Source organism: Zootoca vivipara, chromosome 16 (assembly GCF_965207765.1).
Source record: "Zootoca vivipara chromosome 16, rZooViv2.hap1.1, whole genome shotgun sequence".
Classification (NCBI taxonomy): Eukaryota; Metazoa; Chordata; class Lepidosauria; order Squamata; family Lacertidae; genus Zootoca; species Zootoca vivipara.
This window is the reverse complement of record NC_142599.1, coordinates 2,550,422-2,567,614: the sequence shown is the minus strand read 5'-3', so window position 1 is coordinate 2,567,614 and position 17,193 is coordinate 2,550,422.

Here is a 17,193-nt window from a genome sequence, read left to right as displayed (position 1 = left end):
TTACTCTTGAGTAGAACTGCATATTCACTCCAGGAATACGCACCTATGTCAAATGAGTCAAATTGAAGCAAAACACATTGTTGGAGTGTCAGAATGCATAGATAGAAGGCAAATAAGCGTTCCATGGCTTTATTTCGCTTAGTTGCTTACTCTTGAGTAGAACTGCATATTCACTCCAGGAATAAGCACCTTTGTCAAATGAGTCAAATTGAAGCAAAACACATTGTTGGAGTGTCAAAATGCATAGATAGAAGGCAAATAAGCGTTCCATGGCTTTATTTCGCTTAGTTGCTTACTCTTGAGTAGAACTGCATATTCACTCCAGGAATAAGTACCTTTGTCAAATGAGTCAAATTGAAGCAGAACACATTGTTGGAGTGTCAGGATGCATAGATAGAAGGCAAATAAGCGTTCCATGGCTTTATTTCGCTTAGTTGCTTACTCTTGAGTAGAACTGCATATTCACTCCAGGAATACGCACCTATGTCAAATGAGTCAAATTGAAGCAAAACACATTTTTGGAGTGTCAGAATGCATAGATAGGAGGCAAATAAGCGTTCCATGGCTTTATTTCGCTTAGTTGCTTACTCTGGAGTAGAACTGCTTATTCACTCCAGGAATAAGCACCTTTGTCAAATGAGTCAAATTGAAGCAAAACACATTGTTGGAGTGTCAGAATGCATAGATAGAAGGCAAATAAGCGTTCCATGGCTTTATTTCGCTTAGTTGCTTACTCTTGAGTAGAACTGCATATTCACTCCAGGAATACGCACCTATGTCAAATGAGTCAAATTGAAGCAAAACACATTGTTGGAGTGTCAGAATGCATAGATAGAAGGCAAATAAGCGTTCCATGGCTTTATTTCGCTTAGTTGCTTACTCTTGAGTAGAACTGCATATTCACTCCAGGAATACGCACCTATGTCAAATGAGTCAAATTGAAGCAGAACACATTGTTGGAGTGTCAGGATGCATAGATAGAAGGCAAATAAGCGTTCCATGGCTTTATTTCGCTTAGTTGCTTACTCTTGAGTAGAACTGCATATTCACTCCAGGAATACGCACCTATGTCAAATGAGTCAAATTGAAGCAAAACACATTTTTGGAGTGTCAGAATGCATAGATAGGAGGCAAATAAGCGTTCCATGGCTTTATTTCGCTTAGTTGCTTACTCTGGAGTAGAACTGCTTATTCACTCCAGGAATAAGCACATTTGTCAAATGAGTCAAATTGAAGCAAAACACATTGTTGGAGTGTCAGAATGCATAGATAGAAGGCAAATAAGCGTTCCATGGCTTTATTTCGCTTAGTTGCTTACTCTTGAGTAGAACTGCATATTCACTCCAGGAATACGCACCTATGTCAAATGAGTCAAATTGAAGCAAAACACATTTTCGGAGTGTCAGAATGCATAGATAGAAGGCAAATAAGCGTTCCATGGCTTTATTTCGCTTAGTTGCTTACTCTTGAGGAGAACTGCATATTCACTCCAGGAATAAGCACCTTTGTCAAATGAGTCAAATTGAAGCAAAACACATTGTTGGAGTGTCAGAATGCATAGATAGAAGGCAAATAAGCGTTCCATGGCTTTATTTCGCTTAGTTGCTTACTCTTGAGTAGAACTGCATATTCACTCCAGGAATACGCACCTATGTCAAATGAGTCAAATTGAAGCAAAACACATTGTTGGAGTGTCAGAATGCATAGATAGAAGGCAAATAAGCGTTACATGGCTTTATTTCGCTTAGTTGCTTACTCTTGAGTAGAACTGCATATTCACTCCAGGAATAAGCACATTTGTCAAATGAGTCAAATTGAAGCAAAACACATTGTTGGAGTGTCAGAATGCATAGATAGAAGGCAAATAAGCGTTCCATGGCTTTATTTCGCTTAGTTGCTTACTCTTGAGTAGAACTGCATATTCACTCCAGGAATACGCACCTATGTCAAATGAGTCAAATTGAAGCAAAACACATTTTCGGAGTGTCAGAATGCATAGATAGAAGGCAAATAAGCGTTCCATGGCTTTATTTCGCTTAGTTGCTTACTCTTGAGTAGAACTGCATGCTCACTCGAGGAAAAAAGCACCTTTGTAAAATGAGTCAAATTGAAGCAAAACACATTGTTGGAGTGTCAGAATGCATAGAAAGAAGGCAAATAAGCGTTCCATGGCTTTATTTTGCTTAGTTGCTTACTCTTGAGTAGAACTGCATATTCACTCCAGGAATAAGCACCTATGTCAAATGAGTCAAATTGAAGCAAAACACATTGTTGGAGTGTCAAAATGCATAGATAGAAGGCAAATAAGCGTTCCATGGCTTTATTTCGCTTAGTTGCTTACTCTTGAGTAGAACTGCATATTCACTCCAGGAATACGCACCTTTGTAAAATGAGTCAAATTGAAGCAGAACACATTGTTGGAGTGTCAGAATGCATAGATAGAAGGCAAATAAGCGTTCCATGGCTTTATTTCGCTTAGTTGCTTACTCTTGAGTAGAACTGCATATTCACTCCAGGAATAAGCACCTTTGTCAAATGAGTCAAATTGAAGCAAAACACATTGTTGGAGTGTCAGAATGCATAGATAGAAGGCAAATAAGCGTTCCATGGCTTTATTTCGCTTAGTTGCTTACTCTTGAGTAGAACTGCATATTCACTCCAGGAATACGCACCTATGTCAAATGAGTCAAATTGAAGCAAAACACATTGTTGGAGTGTCAGAATGCATAGATAGAAGGCAAATAAGCGTTCCATGGCTTTATTTCGCTTAGTTGCTTACTCTTGAGTAGAACTGCATATTCACTCCAGGAATACGCACCTATGTCAAATGAGTCAAATTGAAGCAGAACACATTGTTGGAGTGTCAGGATGCATAGATAGAAGGCAAATAAGCGTTCCATGGCTTTATTTCGCTTAGTTGCTTACTCTTGAGTAGAACTGCATATTCACTCCAGGAATACGCACCTATGTCAAATGAGTCAAATTGAAGCAAAACACATTTTTGGAGTGTCAGAATGCATAGATAGGAGGCAAATAAGCATTCCATGGCTTTATTTCGCTTAGTTGCTTACTCTGGAGTAGAACTGCTTATTCACTCCAGGAATAAGCACATTTGTCAAATGAGTCAAATTGAAGCAAAACACATTGTTGGAGTGTCAGAATGCATAGATAGAAGGCAAATAAGCGTTCCATGGCTTTATTTCGCTTAGTTGCTTACTCTTGAGTAGAACTGCATATTCACTCCAGGAATACGCACCTATGTCAAATGAGTCAAATTGAAGCAAAACACATTTTCGGAGTGTCAGAATGCATAGATAGAAGGCAAATAAGCGTTCCATGGCTTTATTTCGCTTAGTTGCTTACTCTTGAGGAGAACTGCATATTCACTCCAGGAATAAGCACCTTTGTCAAATGAGTCAAATTGAAGCAAAACACATTGTTGGAGTGTCAGAATGCATAGATAGAAGGCAAATAAGCGTTCCATGGCTTTATTTCGCTTAGTTGCTTACTCTTGAGTAGAACTGCATATTCACTCCAGGAATACGCACCTATGTCAAATGAGTCAAATTGAAGCAGAACACATTGTTGGAGTGTCAGAATGCATAGATAGAAGGCAAATAAGCGTTCCATGGCTTTATTTCGCTTAGTTGCTTACTCTTGAGTAGAACTGCATGCTCACTCGAGGAAAAAAGCACCTTTGTAAAATGAGTCAAATTGAAGCAAAACACATTTTTGGAGTGTCAGAATGCATAGATAGAAGGCAAATAAGCGTTCCATGGCTTTATTTCGCTTAGTTGCTTACTCTTGAGTAGAACTGCATATTCACTCCAGGAATACGCACCTATGTCAAATGAGTCAAATTGAAGCAAAACACATTGTTGGAGTGTCAGAATGCATAGATAGAAGGCAAATAAGCGTTCCATGGCTTTATTTCGCTTAGTTGCTTACTCTTGAGTAGAACTGCATGCTCACTCGAGGAAAAAAGCACCTTTGTAAAATGAGTCAAATTGAAGCAAAACACATTGTTGGAGTGTCAGAATGCATAGAAAGAAGGCAAATAAGCGTTCCATGGCTTTATTTTGCTTAGTTGCTTACTCTTGAGTAGAACTGCATATTCACTCCAGGAATAAGCACCTTTGTCAAATGAGTCAAATTGAAGCAAAACACATTGTTGGAGTGTCAAAATGCATAGATAGAAGGCAAATAAGCGTTCCATGGCTTTATTTCGCTTAGTTGCTTACTCTTGAGTAGAACTGCATATTCACTCCAGGAATACGCACCTTTGTAAAATGAGTCAAATTGAAGCAGAACACATTGTTGGAGTGTCAGAATGCAAAGATAGAAGGCAAATAAGCGTTCCATGGCTTTATTTCGCTTAGTTGCTTACTCTTGAGTAGAACTGCATATTCACTCCAGGAATAAGCACCTTTGTAAAATGAGTCAAATTGAAGCAAAACACATTGTTGGAGTGTCAGAATGCATAGATAGAAGGCAAATAAGCGTTCCATGGCTTTATTTCGCTTAGTTGCTTACTCTTGAGTAGAACTGCATATTCACTCCAGGAATAAGCACATTTGTCAAATGAGTCAAATTGAAGCAAAACACATTGTTGGAGTGTCAGAATGCATAGATAGAAGGCAAATAAGCGTTCCATGGCTTTATTTCGCTTAGTTGCTTACTCTTGAGTAGAACTGCATATTCACTCCAGGAATAAGCACATTTGTCAAATGAGTCAAATTGAAGCAAAACACATTGTTGGAGTGTCAGAATGCATAGATAGAAGGCAAATAAGCGTTCCATGGCTTTATTTCGCTTAGTTGCTTACTCTTGAGTAGAACTGCATATTCACTCCAGGAATAAGTACCTTTGTCAAATGAGTCAAATTGAAGCAGAACACATTGTTGGAGTGTCAGGATGCATAGATAGAAGGCAAATAAGCGTTCCATGGCTTTATTTCGCTTAGTTGCTTACTCTTGAGTAGAACTGCATATTCACTCCAGGAATACGCACCTATGTCAAATGAGTCAAATTGAAGCAAAACACATTTTTGGAGTGTCAGAATGCATAGATAGGAGGCAAATAAGCGTTCCATGGCTTTATTTCGCTTAGTTGCTTACTCTGGAGTAGAACTGCTTATTCACTCCAGGAATAAGCACATTTGTCAAATGAGTCAAATTGAAGCAAAACACATTGTTGGAGTGTCAGAATGCATAGATAGAAGGCAAATAAGCGTTCCATGGCTTTATTTCGCTTAGTTGCTTACTCTTGAGTAGAACTGCATATTCACTCCAGGAATACGCACCTATGTCAAATGAGTCAAATTGAAGCAAAACACATTGTTGGAGTGTCAGAATGCATAGATAGAAGGCAAATAAGCGTTCCATGGCTTTATTTCGCTTAGTTGCTTACTCTTGAGTAGAACTGCATATTCACTCCAGGAATAAGCACCTTTGTCAAATGAGTCAAATTGAAGCAAAACACATTGTTGGAGTGTCAAAATGCATAGATAGAAGGCAAATAAGCGTTCCATGGCTTTATTTCGCTTAGTTGCTTACTCTTGAGTAGAACTGCATATTCACTCCAGGAATAAGTACCTTTGTCAAATGAGTCAAATTGAAGCAGAACACATTGTTGGAGTGTCAGGATGCATAGATAGAAGGCAAATAAGCGTTCCATGGCTTTATTTCGCTTAGTTGCTTACTCTTGAGTAGAACTGCATATTCACTCCAGGAATACGCACCTATGTCAAATGAGTCAAATTGAAGCAAAACACATTTTTGGAGTGTCAGAATGCATAGATAGGAGGCAAATAAGCGTTCCATGGCTTTATTTCGCTTAGTTGCTTACTCTGGAGTAGAACTGCTTATTCACTCCAGGAATAAGCACCTTTGTCAAATGAGTCAAATTGAAGCAAAACACATTGTTGGAGTGTCAGAATGCATAGATAGAAGGCAAATAAGCGTTCCATGGCTTTATTTCGCTTAGTTGCTTACTCTTGAGTAGAACTGCATATTCACTCCAGGAATACGCACCTATGTCAAATGAGTCAAATTGAAGCAAAACACATTGTTGGAGTGTCAGAATGCATAGATAGAAGGCAAATAAGCGTTCCATGGCTTTATTTCGCTTAGTTGCTTACTCTTGAGTAGAACTGCATATTCACTCCAGGAATACGCACCTATGTCAAATGAGTCAAATTGAAGCAGAACACATTGTTGGAGTGTCAGGATGCATAGATAGAAGGCAAATAAGCGTTCCATGGCTTTATTTCGCTTAGTTGCTTACTCTTGAGTAGAACTGCATATTCACTCCAGGAATACGCACCTATGTCAAATGAGTCAAATTGAAGCAAAACACATTTTTGGAGTGTCAGAATGCATAGATAGGAGGCAAATAAGCGTTCCATGGCTTTATTTCGCTTAGTTGCTTACTCTGGAGTAGAACTGCTTATTCACTCCAGGAATAAGCACATTTGTCAAATGAGTCAAATTGAAGCAAAACACATTGTTGGAGTGTCAGAATGCATAGATAGAAGGCAAATAAGCGTTCCATGGCTTTATTTCGCTTAGTTGCTTACTCTTGAGTAGAACTGCATATTCACTCCAGGAATACGCACCTATGTCAAATGAGTCAAATTGAAGCAAAACACATTTTCGGAGTGTCAGAATGCATAGATAGAAGGCAAATAAGCGTTCCATGGCTTTATTTCGCTTAGTTGCTTACTCTTGAGGAGAACTGCATATTCACTCCAGGAATAAGCACCTTTGTCAAATGAGTCAAATTGAAGCAAAACACATTGTTGGAGTGTCAGAATGCATAGATAGAAGGCAAATAAGCGTTCCATGGCTTTATTTCGCTTAGTTGCTTACTCTTGAGTAGAACTGCATATTCACTCCAGGAATACGCACCTATGTCAAATGAGTCAAATTGAAGCAAAACACATTGTTGGAGTGTCAGAATGCATAGATAGAAGGCAAATAAGCGTTACATGGCTTTATTTCGCTTAGTTGCTTACTCTTGAGTAGAACTGCATATTCACTCCAGGAATAAGCACATTTGTCAAATGAGTCAAATTGAAGCAAAACACATTGTTGGAGTGTCAGAATGCATAGATAGAAGGCAAATAAGCGTTCCATGGCTTTATTTCGCTTAGTTGCTTACTCTTGAGTAGAACTGCATATTCACTCCAGGAATACGCACCTATGTCAAATGAGTCAAATTGAAGCAAAACACATTGTTGGAGTGTCAGAATGCATAGATAGAAGGCAAATAAGCGTTCCATGGCTTTATTTCGCTTAGTTGCTTACTCTTGAGTAGAACTGCATGCTCACTCGAGGAAAAAAGCACCTTTGTAAAATGAGTCAAATTGAAGCAAAACACATTGTTGGAGTGTCAGAATGCATAGAAAGAAGGCAAATAAGCGTTCCATGGCTTTATTTTGCTTAGTTGCTTACTCTTGAGTAGAACTGCATATTCACTCCAGGAATAAGCACCTATGTCAAATGAGTCAAATTGAAGCAAAACACATTGTTGGAGTGTCAAAATGCATAGATAGAAGGCAAATAAGCGTTCCATGGCTTTATTTCGCTTAGTTGCTTACTCTTGAGTAGAACTGCATATTCACTCCAGGAATACGCACCTTTGTAAAATGAGTCAAATTGAAGCAGAACACATTGTTGGAGTGTCAGAATGCATAGATAGAAGGCAAATAAGCGTTCCATGGCTTTATTTCGCTTAGTTGCTTACTCTTGAGTAGAACTGCATATTCACTCCAGGAATAAGCACCTTTGTCAAATGAGTCAAATTGAAGCAAAACACATTGTTGGAGTGTCAGAATGCATAGATAGAAGGCAAATAAGCGTTCCATGGCTTTATTTCGCTTAGTTGCTTACTCTTGAGTAGAACTGCATATTCACTCCAGGAATACGCACCTATGTCAAATGAGTCAAATTGAAGCAAAACACATTGTTGGAGTGTCAGAATGCATAGATAGAAGGCAAATAAGCGTTCCATGGCTTTATTTCGCTTAGTTGCTTACTCTTGAGTAGAACTGCATATTCACTCCAGGAATACGCACCTATGTCAAATGAGTCAAATTGAAGCAGAACACATTGTTGGAGTGTCAGGATGCATAGATAGAAGGCAAATAAGCATTCCATGGCTTTATTTCGCTTAGTTGCTTACTCTTGAGTAGAACTGCATATTCACTCCAGGAATACGCACCTATGTCAAATGAGTCAAATTGAAGCAAAACACATTTTTGGAGTGTCAGAATGCATAGATAGGAGGCAAATAAGCATTCCATGGCTTTATTTCGCTTAGTTGCTTACTCTGGAGTAGAACTGCTTATTCACTCCAGGAATAAGCACATTTGTCAAATGAGTCAAATTGAAGCAAAACACATTGTTGGAGTGTCAGAATGCATAGATAGAAGGCAAATAAGCGTTCCATGGCTTTATTTCGCTTAGTTGCTTACTCTTGAGTAGAACTGCATATTCACTCCAGGAATACGCACCTATGTCAAATGAGTCAAATTGAAGCAAAACACATTTTCGGAGTGTCAGAATGCATAGATAGAAGGCAAATAAGCGTTCCATGGCTTTATTTCGCTTAGTTGCTTACTCTTGAGGAGAACTGCATATTCACTCCAGGAATAAGCACCTTTGTCAAATGAGTCAAATTGAAGCAAAACACATTGTTGGAGTGTCAGAATGCATAGATAGAAGGCAAATAAGCGTTCCATGGCTTTATTTCGCTTAGTTGCTTACTCTTGAGTAGAACTGCATATTCACTCCAGGAATACGCACCTATGTCAAATGAGTCAAATTGAAGCAAAACACATTGTTGGAGTGTCAGAATGCATAGATAGAAGGCAAATAAGCGTTACATGGCTTTATTTCGCTTAGTTGCTTACTCTTGAGTAGAACTGCATATTCACTCCAGGAATAAGCACATTTGTCAAATGAGTCAAATTGAAGCAAAACACATTGTTGGAGTGTCAGAATGCATAGATAGAAGGCAAATAAGCGTTCCATGGCTTTATTTCGCTTAGTTGCTTACTCTTGAGTAGAACTGCATATTCACTCCAGGAATACGCACCTATGTCAAATGAGTCAAATTGAAGCAAAACACATTGTTGGAGTGTCAGAATGCATAGATAGAAGGCAATTAAGCGTTCCATGGCTTTATTTCGCTTAGTTGCTTACTCTTGAGTAGAACTGCATGCTCACTCGAGGAAAAAAGCACCTTTGTAAAATGAGTCAAATTGAAGCAAAACACATTGTTGGAGTGTCAAAATGCATAGATAGAAGGCAAATAAGCGTTCCATGGCTTTATTTCGCTTAGTTGCTTACTCTTGAGTAGAACTGCATATTCACTCCAGGAATACGCACCTTTGTAAAATGAGTCAAATTGAAGCAGAACACATTGTTGGAGTGTCAGAATGCATAGATAGAAGGCAAATAAGCGTTCCATGGCTTTATTTCGCTTAGTTGCTTACTCTTGAGTAGAACTGCATATTCACTCCAGGAATAAGCACCTTTGTAAAATGAGTCAAATTGAAGCAAAACACATTGTTGGAGTGTCAGAATGCATAGATAGAAGGCAAATGAGCGTTCCATGGCTTTATTTCGCTTAGTTGCTTACTCTTGAGTAGAACTGCATATTCACTCCAGGAATAAGCACCTTTGTCAAATGAGTCAAATTGAAGCAAAACACATTTTTGGAGTGTCAGAATGCATAGATAGGAGGCAAATAAGCGTTCCATGGCTTTATTTCGCTTAGTTGCTTACTCTGGAGTAGAACTGCATATTCACTCCAGGAATAAGCACCTTTGTAAAATGAGTCAAATTGAAGCAAAACACATTGTTGGAGTGTCAGAATGCATAGAAAGAAGGCAAATAAGCGTTCCATGGCTTTATTTCGCTTAGTTGCTTACTCTTGAGTAGAACTGCATATTCACTCCAGGAATAAGCACATTTGTCAAATGAGTCAAATTGAAGCAAAACACATTGTTGGAGTGTCAGAATGCATAGATAGAAGGCAAATAAGCGTTCCATGGCTTTATTTCGCTTAGTTGCTTACTCTTGAGTAGAACTGCATGCTCACTCGAGGAAAAAAGCACCTTTGTAAAATGAGTCAAATTGAAGCAAAACACATTGTTGGAGTGTCAGAATGCATAGAAAGAAGGCAAATAAGCGTTCCATGGCTTTATTTTGCTTAGTTGCTTACTCTTGAGTAGAACTGCATATTCACTCCAGGAATAAGCACCTTTGTCAAATGAGTCAAATTGAAGCAAAACACATTGTTGGAGTGTCAAAATGCATAGATAGAAGGCAAATAAGCGTTCCATGGCTTTATTTCGCTTAGTTGCTTACTCTTGAGTAGAACTGCATATTCACTCCAGGAATACGCACCTTTGTAAAATGAGTCAAATTGAAGCAGAACACATTGTTGGAGTGTCAGAATGCAAAGATAGAAGGCAAATAAGCGTTCCATGGCTTTATTTCGCTTAGTTGCTTACTCTTGAGTAGAACTGCATATTCACTCCAGGAATAAGCACCTTTGTAAAATGAGTCAAATTGAAGCAAAACACATTGTTGGAGTGTCAGAATGCATAGATAGAAGGCAAATAAGCGTTCCATGGCTTTATTTCGCTTAGTTGCTTACTCTTGAGTAGAACTGCATATTCACTCCAGGAATAAGCACATTTGTCAAATGAGTCAAATTGAAGCAAAACACATTGTTGGAGTGTCAGAATGCATAGATAGAAGGCAAATAAGCGTTCCATGGCTTTATTTCGCTTAGTTGCTTACTCTTGAGTAGAACTGCATATTCACTCCAGGAATAAGCACATTTGTCAAATGAGTCAAATTGAAGCAAAACACATTGTTGGAGTGTCAGAATGCATAGATAGAAGGCAAATAAGCGTTCCATGGCTTTATTTCGCTTAGTTGCTTACTCTTGAGTAGAACTGCATATTCACTCCAGGAATAAGTACCTTTGTCAAATGAGTCAAATTGAAGCAGAACACATTGTTGGAGTGTCAGGATGCATAGATAGAAGGCAAATAAGCGTTCCATGGCTTTATTTCGCTTAGTTGCTTACTCTTGAGTAGAACTGCATATTCACTCCAGGAATACGCACCTATGTCAAATGAGTCAAATTGAAGCAAAACACATTTTTGGAGTGTCAGAATGCATAGATAGGAGGCAAATAAGCGTTCCATGGCTTTATTTCGCTTAGTTGCTTACTCTGGAGTAGGACTGCTTATTCACTCCAGGAATAAGCACATTTGTCAAATGAGTCAAATTGAAGCAAAACACATTGTTGGAGTGTCAGAATGCATAGATAGAAGGCAAATAAGCGTTCCATGGCTTTATTTCGCTTAGTTGCTTACTCTTGAGTAGAACTGCATATTCACTCCAGGAATACGCACCTATGTCAAATGAGTCAAATTGAAGCAAAACACATTGTTGGAGTGTCAGAATGCATAGATAGAAGGCAAATAAGCGTTCCATGGCTTTATTTCGCTTAGTTGCTTACTCTTGAGTAGAACTGCATATTCACTCCAGGAATAAGCACCTTTGTCAAATGAGTCAAATTGAAGCAAAACACATTGTTGGAGTGTCAGAATGCATAGATAGAAGGCAAATAAGCGTTCCATGGCTTTATTTCGCTTAGTTGCTTACTCTTGAGTAGAACTGCATATTCACTCTAGGAATAAGCACCTTTGTCAAATGAGTCAAATTGAAGCAGAACACATTGTTGGAGTGTCAGGATGCATAGATAGAAGGCAAATAAGCGTTCCATGGCTTTATTTCGCTTAGTTGCTTACTCTTGAGTAGAACTGCATATTCACTCCAGGAATACGCACCTATGTCAAATGAGTCAAATTGAAGCAAAACACATTTTTGGAGTGTCAGAATGCATAGATAGGAGGCAAATAAGCGTTCCATGGCTTTATTTCGCTTAGTTGCTTACTCTGGAGTAGAACTGCTTATTCACTCCAGGAATAAGCACATTTGTCAAATGAGTCAAATTGAAGCAAAACACATTGTTGGAGTGTCAGAATGCATAGAAAGAAGGCAAATAAGCGTTCCATGGCTTTATTTCGCTTAGTTGCTTACTCTTGAGTAGAACTGCATATTCACTCCAGGAATAAGCACCTTTGTCAAATGAGTCAAATTGAAGCAAAACACATTGTTGGAGTGTCAAAATGCATAGATAGAAGGCAAATAAGCGTTCCATGGCTTTATTTCGCTTAGTTGCTTACTCTTGAGTAGAACTGCATATTCACTCCAGGAATAAGTACCTTTGTCAAATGAGTCAAATTGAAGCAGAACACATTGTTGGAGTGTCAGGATGCATAGATAGAAGGCAAATAAGCGTTCCATGGCTTTATTTCGCTTAGTTGCTTACTCTTGAGTAGAACTGCATATTCACTCCAGGAATACGCACCTATGTCAAATGAGTCAAATTGAAGCAAAACACATTTTTGGAGTGTCAGAATGCATAGATAGGAGGCAAATAAGCGTTCCATGGCTTTATTTCGCTTAGTTGCTTACTCTGGAGTAGAACTGCTTATTCACTCCAGGAATAAGCACATTTGTCAAATGAGTCAAATTGAAGCAAAACACATTGTTGGAGTGTCAGAATGCATAGATAGAAGGCAAATAAGCGTTCCATGGCTTTATTTCGCTTAGTTGCTTACTCTTGAGTAGAACTGCATATTCACTCCAGGAATACGCACCTATGTCAAATGAGTCAAATTGAAGCAAAACACATTGTTGGAGTGTCAGAATGCATAGATAGAAGGCAAATAAGCGTTCCATGGCTTTATTTCGCTTAGTTGCTTACTCTTGAGTAGAACTGCATATTCACTCCAGGAATAAGCACATTTGTCAAATGAGTCAAATTGAAGCAAAACACATTGTTGGAGTGTCAGAATGCATAGATAGAAGGCAAATAAGCGTTCCATGGCTTTATTTCGCTTAGTTGCTTACTCTTGAGTAGAACTGCATATTCACTCCAGGAATACGCACCTATGTCAAATGAGTCAAATTGAAGCAAAACACATTTTCGGAGTGTCAGAATGCATAGATAGAAGGCAAATAAGCGTTCCATGGCTTTATTTCGCTTAGTTGCTTACTCTTGAGGAGAACTGCATATTCACTCCAGGAATAAGCACCTTTGTCAAATGAGTCAAATTGAAGCAAAACACATTGTTGGAGTGTCAGAATGCATAGATAGAAGGCAAATAAGCGTTCCATGGCTTTATTTCGCTTAGTTGCTTACTCTTGAGTAGAACTGCATATTCACTCCAGGAATACGCACCTATGTCAAATGAGTCAAATTGAAGCAAAACACATTGTTGGAGTGTCAGAATGCATAGATAGAAGGCAAATAAGCGTTACATGGCTTTATTTCGCTTAGTTGCTTACTCTTGAGTAGAACTGCATATTCACTCCAGGAATAAGCACATTTGTCAAATGAGTCAAATTGAAGCAAAACACATTGTTGGAGTGTCAGAATGCATAGATAGAAGGCAAATAAGCGTTCCATGGCTTTATTTCGCTTAGTTGCTTACTCTTGAGTAGAACTGCATATTCACTCCAGGAATACGCACCTATGTCAAATGAGTCAAATTGAAGCAAAACACATTGTTGGAGTGTCAGAATGCATAGATAGAAGGCAAATAAGCGTTCCATGGCTTTATTTCGCTTAGTTGCTTACTCTTGAGTAGAACTGCATGCTCACTCGAGGAAAAAAGCACCTTTGTAAAATGAGTCAAATTGAAGCAAAACACATTGTTGGAGTGTCAGAATGCATAGAAAGAAGGCAAATAAGCGTTCCATGGCTTTATTTTGCTTAGTTGCTTACTCTTGAGTAGAACTGCATATTCACTCCAGGAATAAGCACCTATGTCAAATGAGTCAAATTGAAGCAAAACACATTGTTGGAGTGTCAGAATGCATAGATAGAAGGCAAATAAGCGTTCCATGGCTTTATTTCGCTTAGTTGCTTACTCTTGAGTAGAACTGCATATTCACTCCAGGAATACGCACCTTTGTAAAATGAGTCAAATTGAAGCAGAACACATTGTTGGAGTGTCAGAATGCATAGATAGAAGGCAAATAAGCGTTCCATGGCTTTATTTCGCTTAGTTGCTTACTCTTGAGTAGAACTGCATATTCACTCCAGGAATAAGCACCTTTGTAAAATGAGTCAAATTGAAGCAAAACACATTGTTGGAGTGTCAGAATGCATAGATAGAAGGCAAATAAGCGTTCCATGGCTTTATTTCGCTTAGTTGCTTACTCTTGAGTAGAACTGCATATTCACTCCAGGAATAAGCACCTTTGTCAAATGAGTCAAATTGAAGCAGAACACATTGTTGGAGTGTCAGGATGCATAGATAGAAGGCAAATAAGCGTTCCATGGCTTTATTTCGCTTAGTTGCTTACTCTTGAGTAGAACTGCATATTCACTCCAGGAATACGCACCTATGTCAAATGAGTCAAATTGAAGCAAAACACATTTTTGGAGTGTCAGAATGCATAGATAGGAGGCAAATAAGCGTTCCATGGCTTTATTTCGCTTAGTTGCTTACTCTGGAGTAGAACTGCTTATTCACTCCAGGAATAAGCACATTTGTCAAATGAGTCAAATTGAAGCAAAACACATTGTTGGAGTGTCAGAATGCATAGAAAGAAGGCAAATAAGCGTTCCATGGCTTTATTTCGCTTAGTTGCTTACTCTTGAGTAGAACTGCATATTCACTCCAGGAATAAGCACCTTTGTCAAATGAGTCAAATTGAAGCAAAACACATTGTTGGAGTGTCAAAATGCATAGATAGAAGGCAAATAAGCGTTCCATGGCTTTATTTCGCTTAGTTGCTTACTCTTGAGTAGAACTGCATATTCACTCCAGGAATACGCACCTTTGTCAAATGAGTCAAATTGAAGCAGAACACATTGTTGGAGTGTCAGAATGCAAAGATAGAAGGCAAATAAGCGTTCCATGGCTTTATTTCGCTTAGTTGCTTACTCTTGAGTAGAACTGCATATTCACTCCAGGAATAAGCACCTTTGTCAAATGAGTCAAATTGAAGCAAAACACATTGTTGGAGTGTCAGAATGCATAGATAGAAGGCAAATAAGCGTTCCATGGCTTTATTTCGCTTAGTTGCTTACTCTGGAGTAGAACTGCATATTCACTCCAGGAATAAGCACCTTTGTAAAATGAGTCAAATTGAAGCAAAACACATTGTTGGAGTGTCAGAATGCATAGAAAGAAGGCAAATAAGCGTTCCATGGCTTTATTTCGCTTAGTTGCTTACTCTTGAGTAGAACTGCATATTCACTCCAGGAATAAGCACATTTGTCAAATGAGTCAAATTGAAGCAAAACACATTGTTGGAGTGTCAGAATGCATAGATAGAAGGCAAATAAGCGTTCCATGGCTTTATTTCGCTTAGTTGCTTACTCTTGAGTAGAACTGCATATTCACTCCAGGAATACGCACCTATGTCAAATGAGTCAAATTGAAGCAGAACACATTGTTGGAGTGTCAGAATGCATAGATAGAAGGCAAATAAGCGTTCCATGGCTTTATTTCGCTTAGTTGCTTACTCTTGAGTAGAACTGCATATTCACTCCAGGAATAAGCACCTTTGTAAAATGAGTCAAATTGAAGCAAAACACATTGTTGGAGTGTCAGAATGCATAGATAGAAGGCAAATAAGCGTTACATGGCTTTATTTCGCTTAGTTGCTTACTCTTGAGTAGAACTGCATATTCACTCCAGGAATAAGCACATTTGTCAAATGAGTCAAATTGAAGCAAAACACATTGTTGGAGTGTCAGAATGCATAGATAGAAGGCAAATAAGCGTTCCATGGCTTTATTTCGCTTAGTTGCTTACTCTTGAGTAGAACTGCATATTCACTCCAGGAATACGCACCTATGTCAAATGAGTCAAATTGAAGCAAAACACATTGTTGGAGTGTCAGAATGCATAGATAGAAGGCAAATAAGCGTTCCATGGCTTTATTTCGCTTAGTTGCTTACTCTTGAGTAGAACTGCATGCTCACTCGAGGAAAAAAGCACCTTTGTAAAATGAGTCAAATTGAAGCAAAACACATTGTTGGAGTGTCAGAATGCATAGAAAGAAGGCAAATAAGCGTTCCATGGCTTTATTTTGCTTAGTTGCTTACTCTTGAGTAGAACTGCATATTCACTCCAGGAATAAGCACCTTTGTCAAATGAGTCAAATTGAAGCAAAACACATTGTTGGAGTGTCAAAATGCATAGATAGAAGGCAAATAAGCGTTCCATGGCTTTATTTCGCTTAGTTGCTTACTCTTGAGTAGAACTGCATATTCACTCCAGGAATACGCACCTTTGTAAAATGAGTCAAATTGAAGCAGAACACATTGTTGGAGTGTCAGAATGCAAAGATAGAAGGCAAATAAGCGTTCCATGGCTTTATTTCGCTTAGTTGCTTACTCTTGAGTAGAACTGCATATTCACTCCAGGAATAAGCACCTTTGTAAAATGAGTCAAATTGAAGCAAAACACATTGTTGGAGTGTCAGAATGCATAGATAGAAGGCAAATAAGCGTTCCATGGCTTTATTTCGCTTAGTTGCTTACTCTTGAGTAGAACTGCATATTCACTCCAGGAATACGCACCTTTGTCAAATGAGTCAAATTGAAGCAAAACACATTGTTGGAGTGTCCGAATGCATAGATAGAAGGCAAATAAGCGTTCCATGGCTTTATTTCGCTTAGTTGCTTACTCTTGAGTAGAACTGCATATTCACTCCAGGAATAAGCACATTTGTCAAATGAGTCAAATTGAAGCAAAACACATTGTTGGAGTGTCAGAATGCATAGATAGAAGGCAAATAAGCGTTCCATGGCTTTATTTCGCTTAGTTGCTTACTCTTGAGTAGAACTGCATATTCACTCCAGGAATAAGTACCTTTGTCAAATGAGTCAAATTGAAGCAGAACACATTGTTGGAGTGTCAGGATGCATAGATAGAAGGCAAATAAGCGTTCCATGGCTTTATTTCGCTTAGTTGCTTACTCTTGAGTAGAACTGCATATTCACTCCAGGAATACGCACCTATGTCAAATGAGTCAAATTGAAGCAAAACACATTTTTGGAGTGTCAGAATGCATAGAT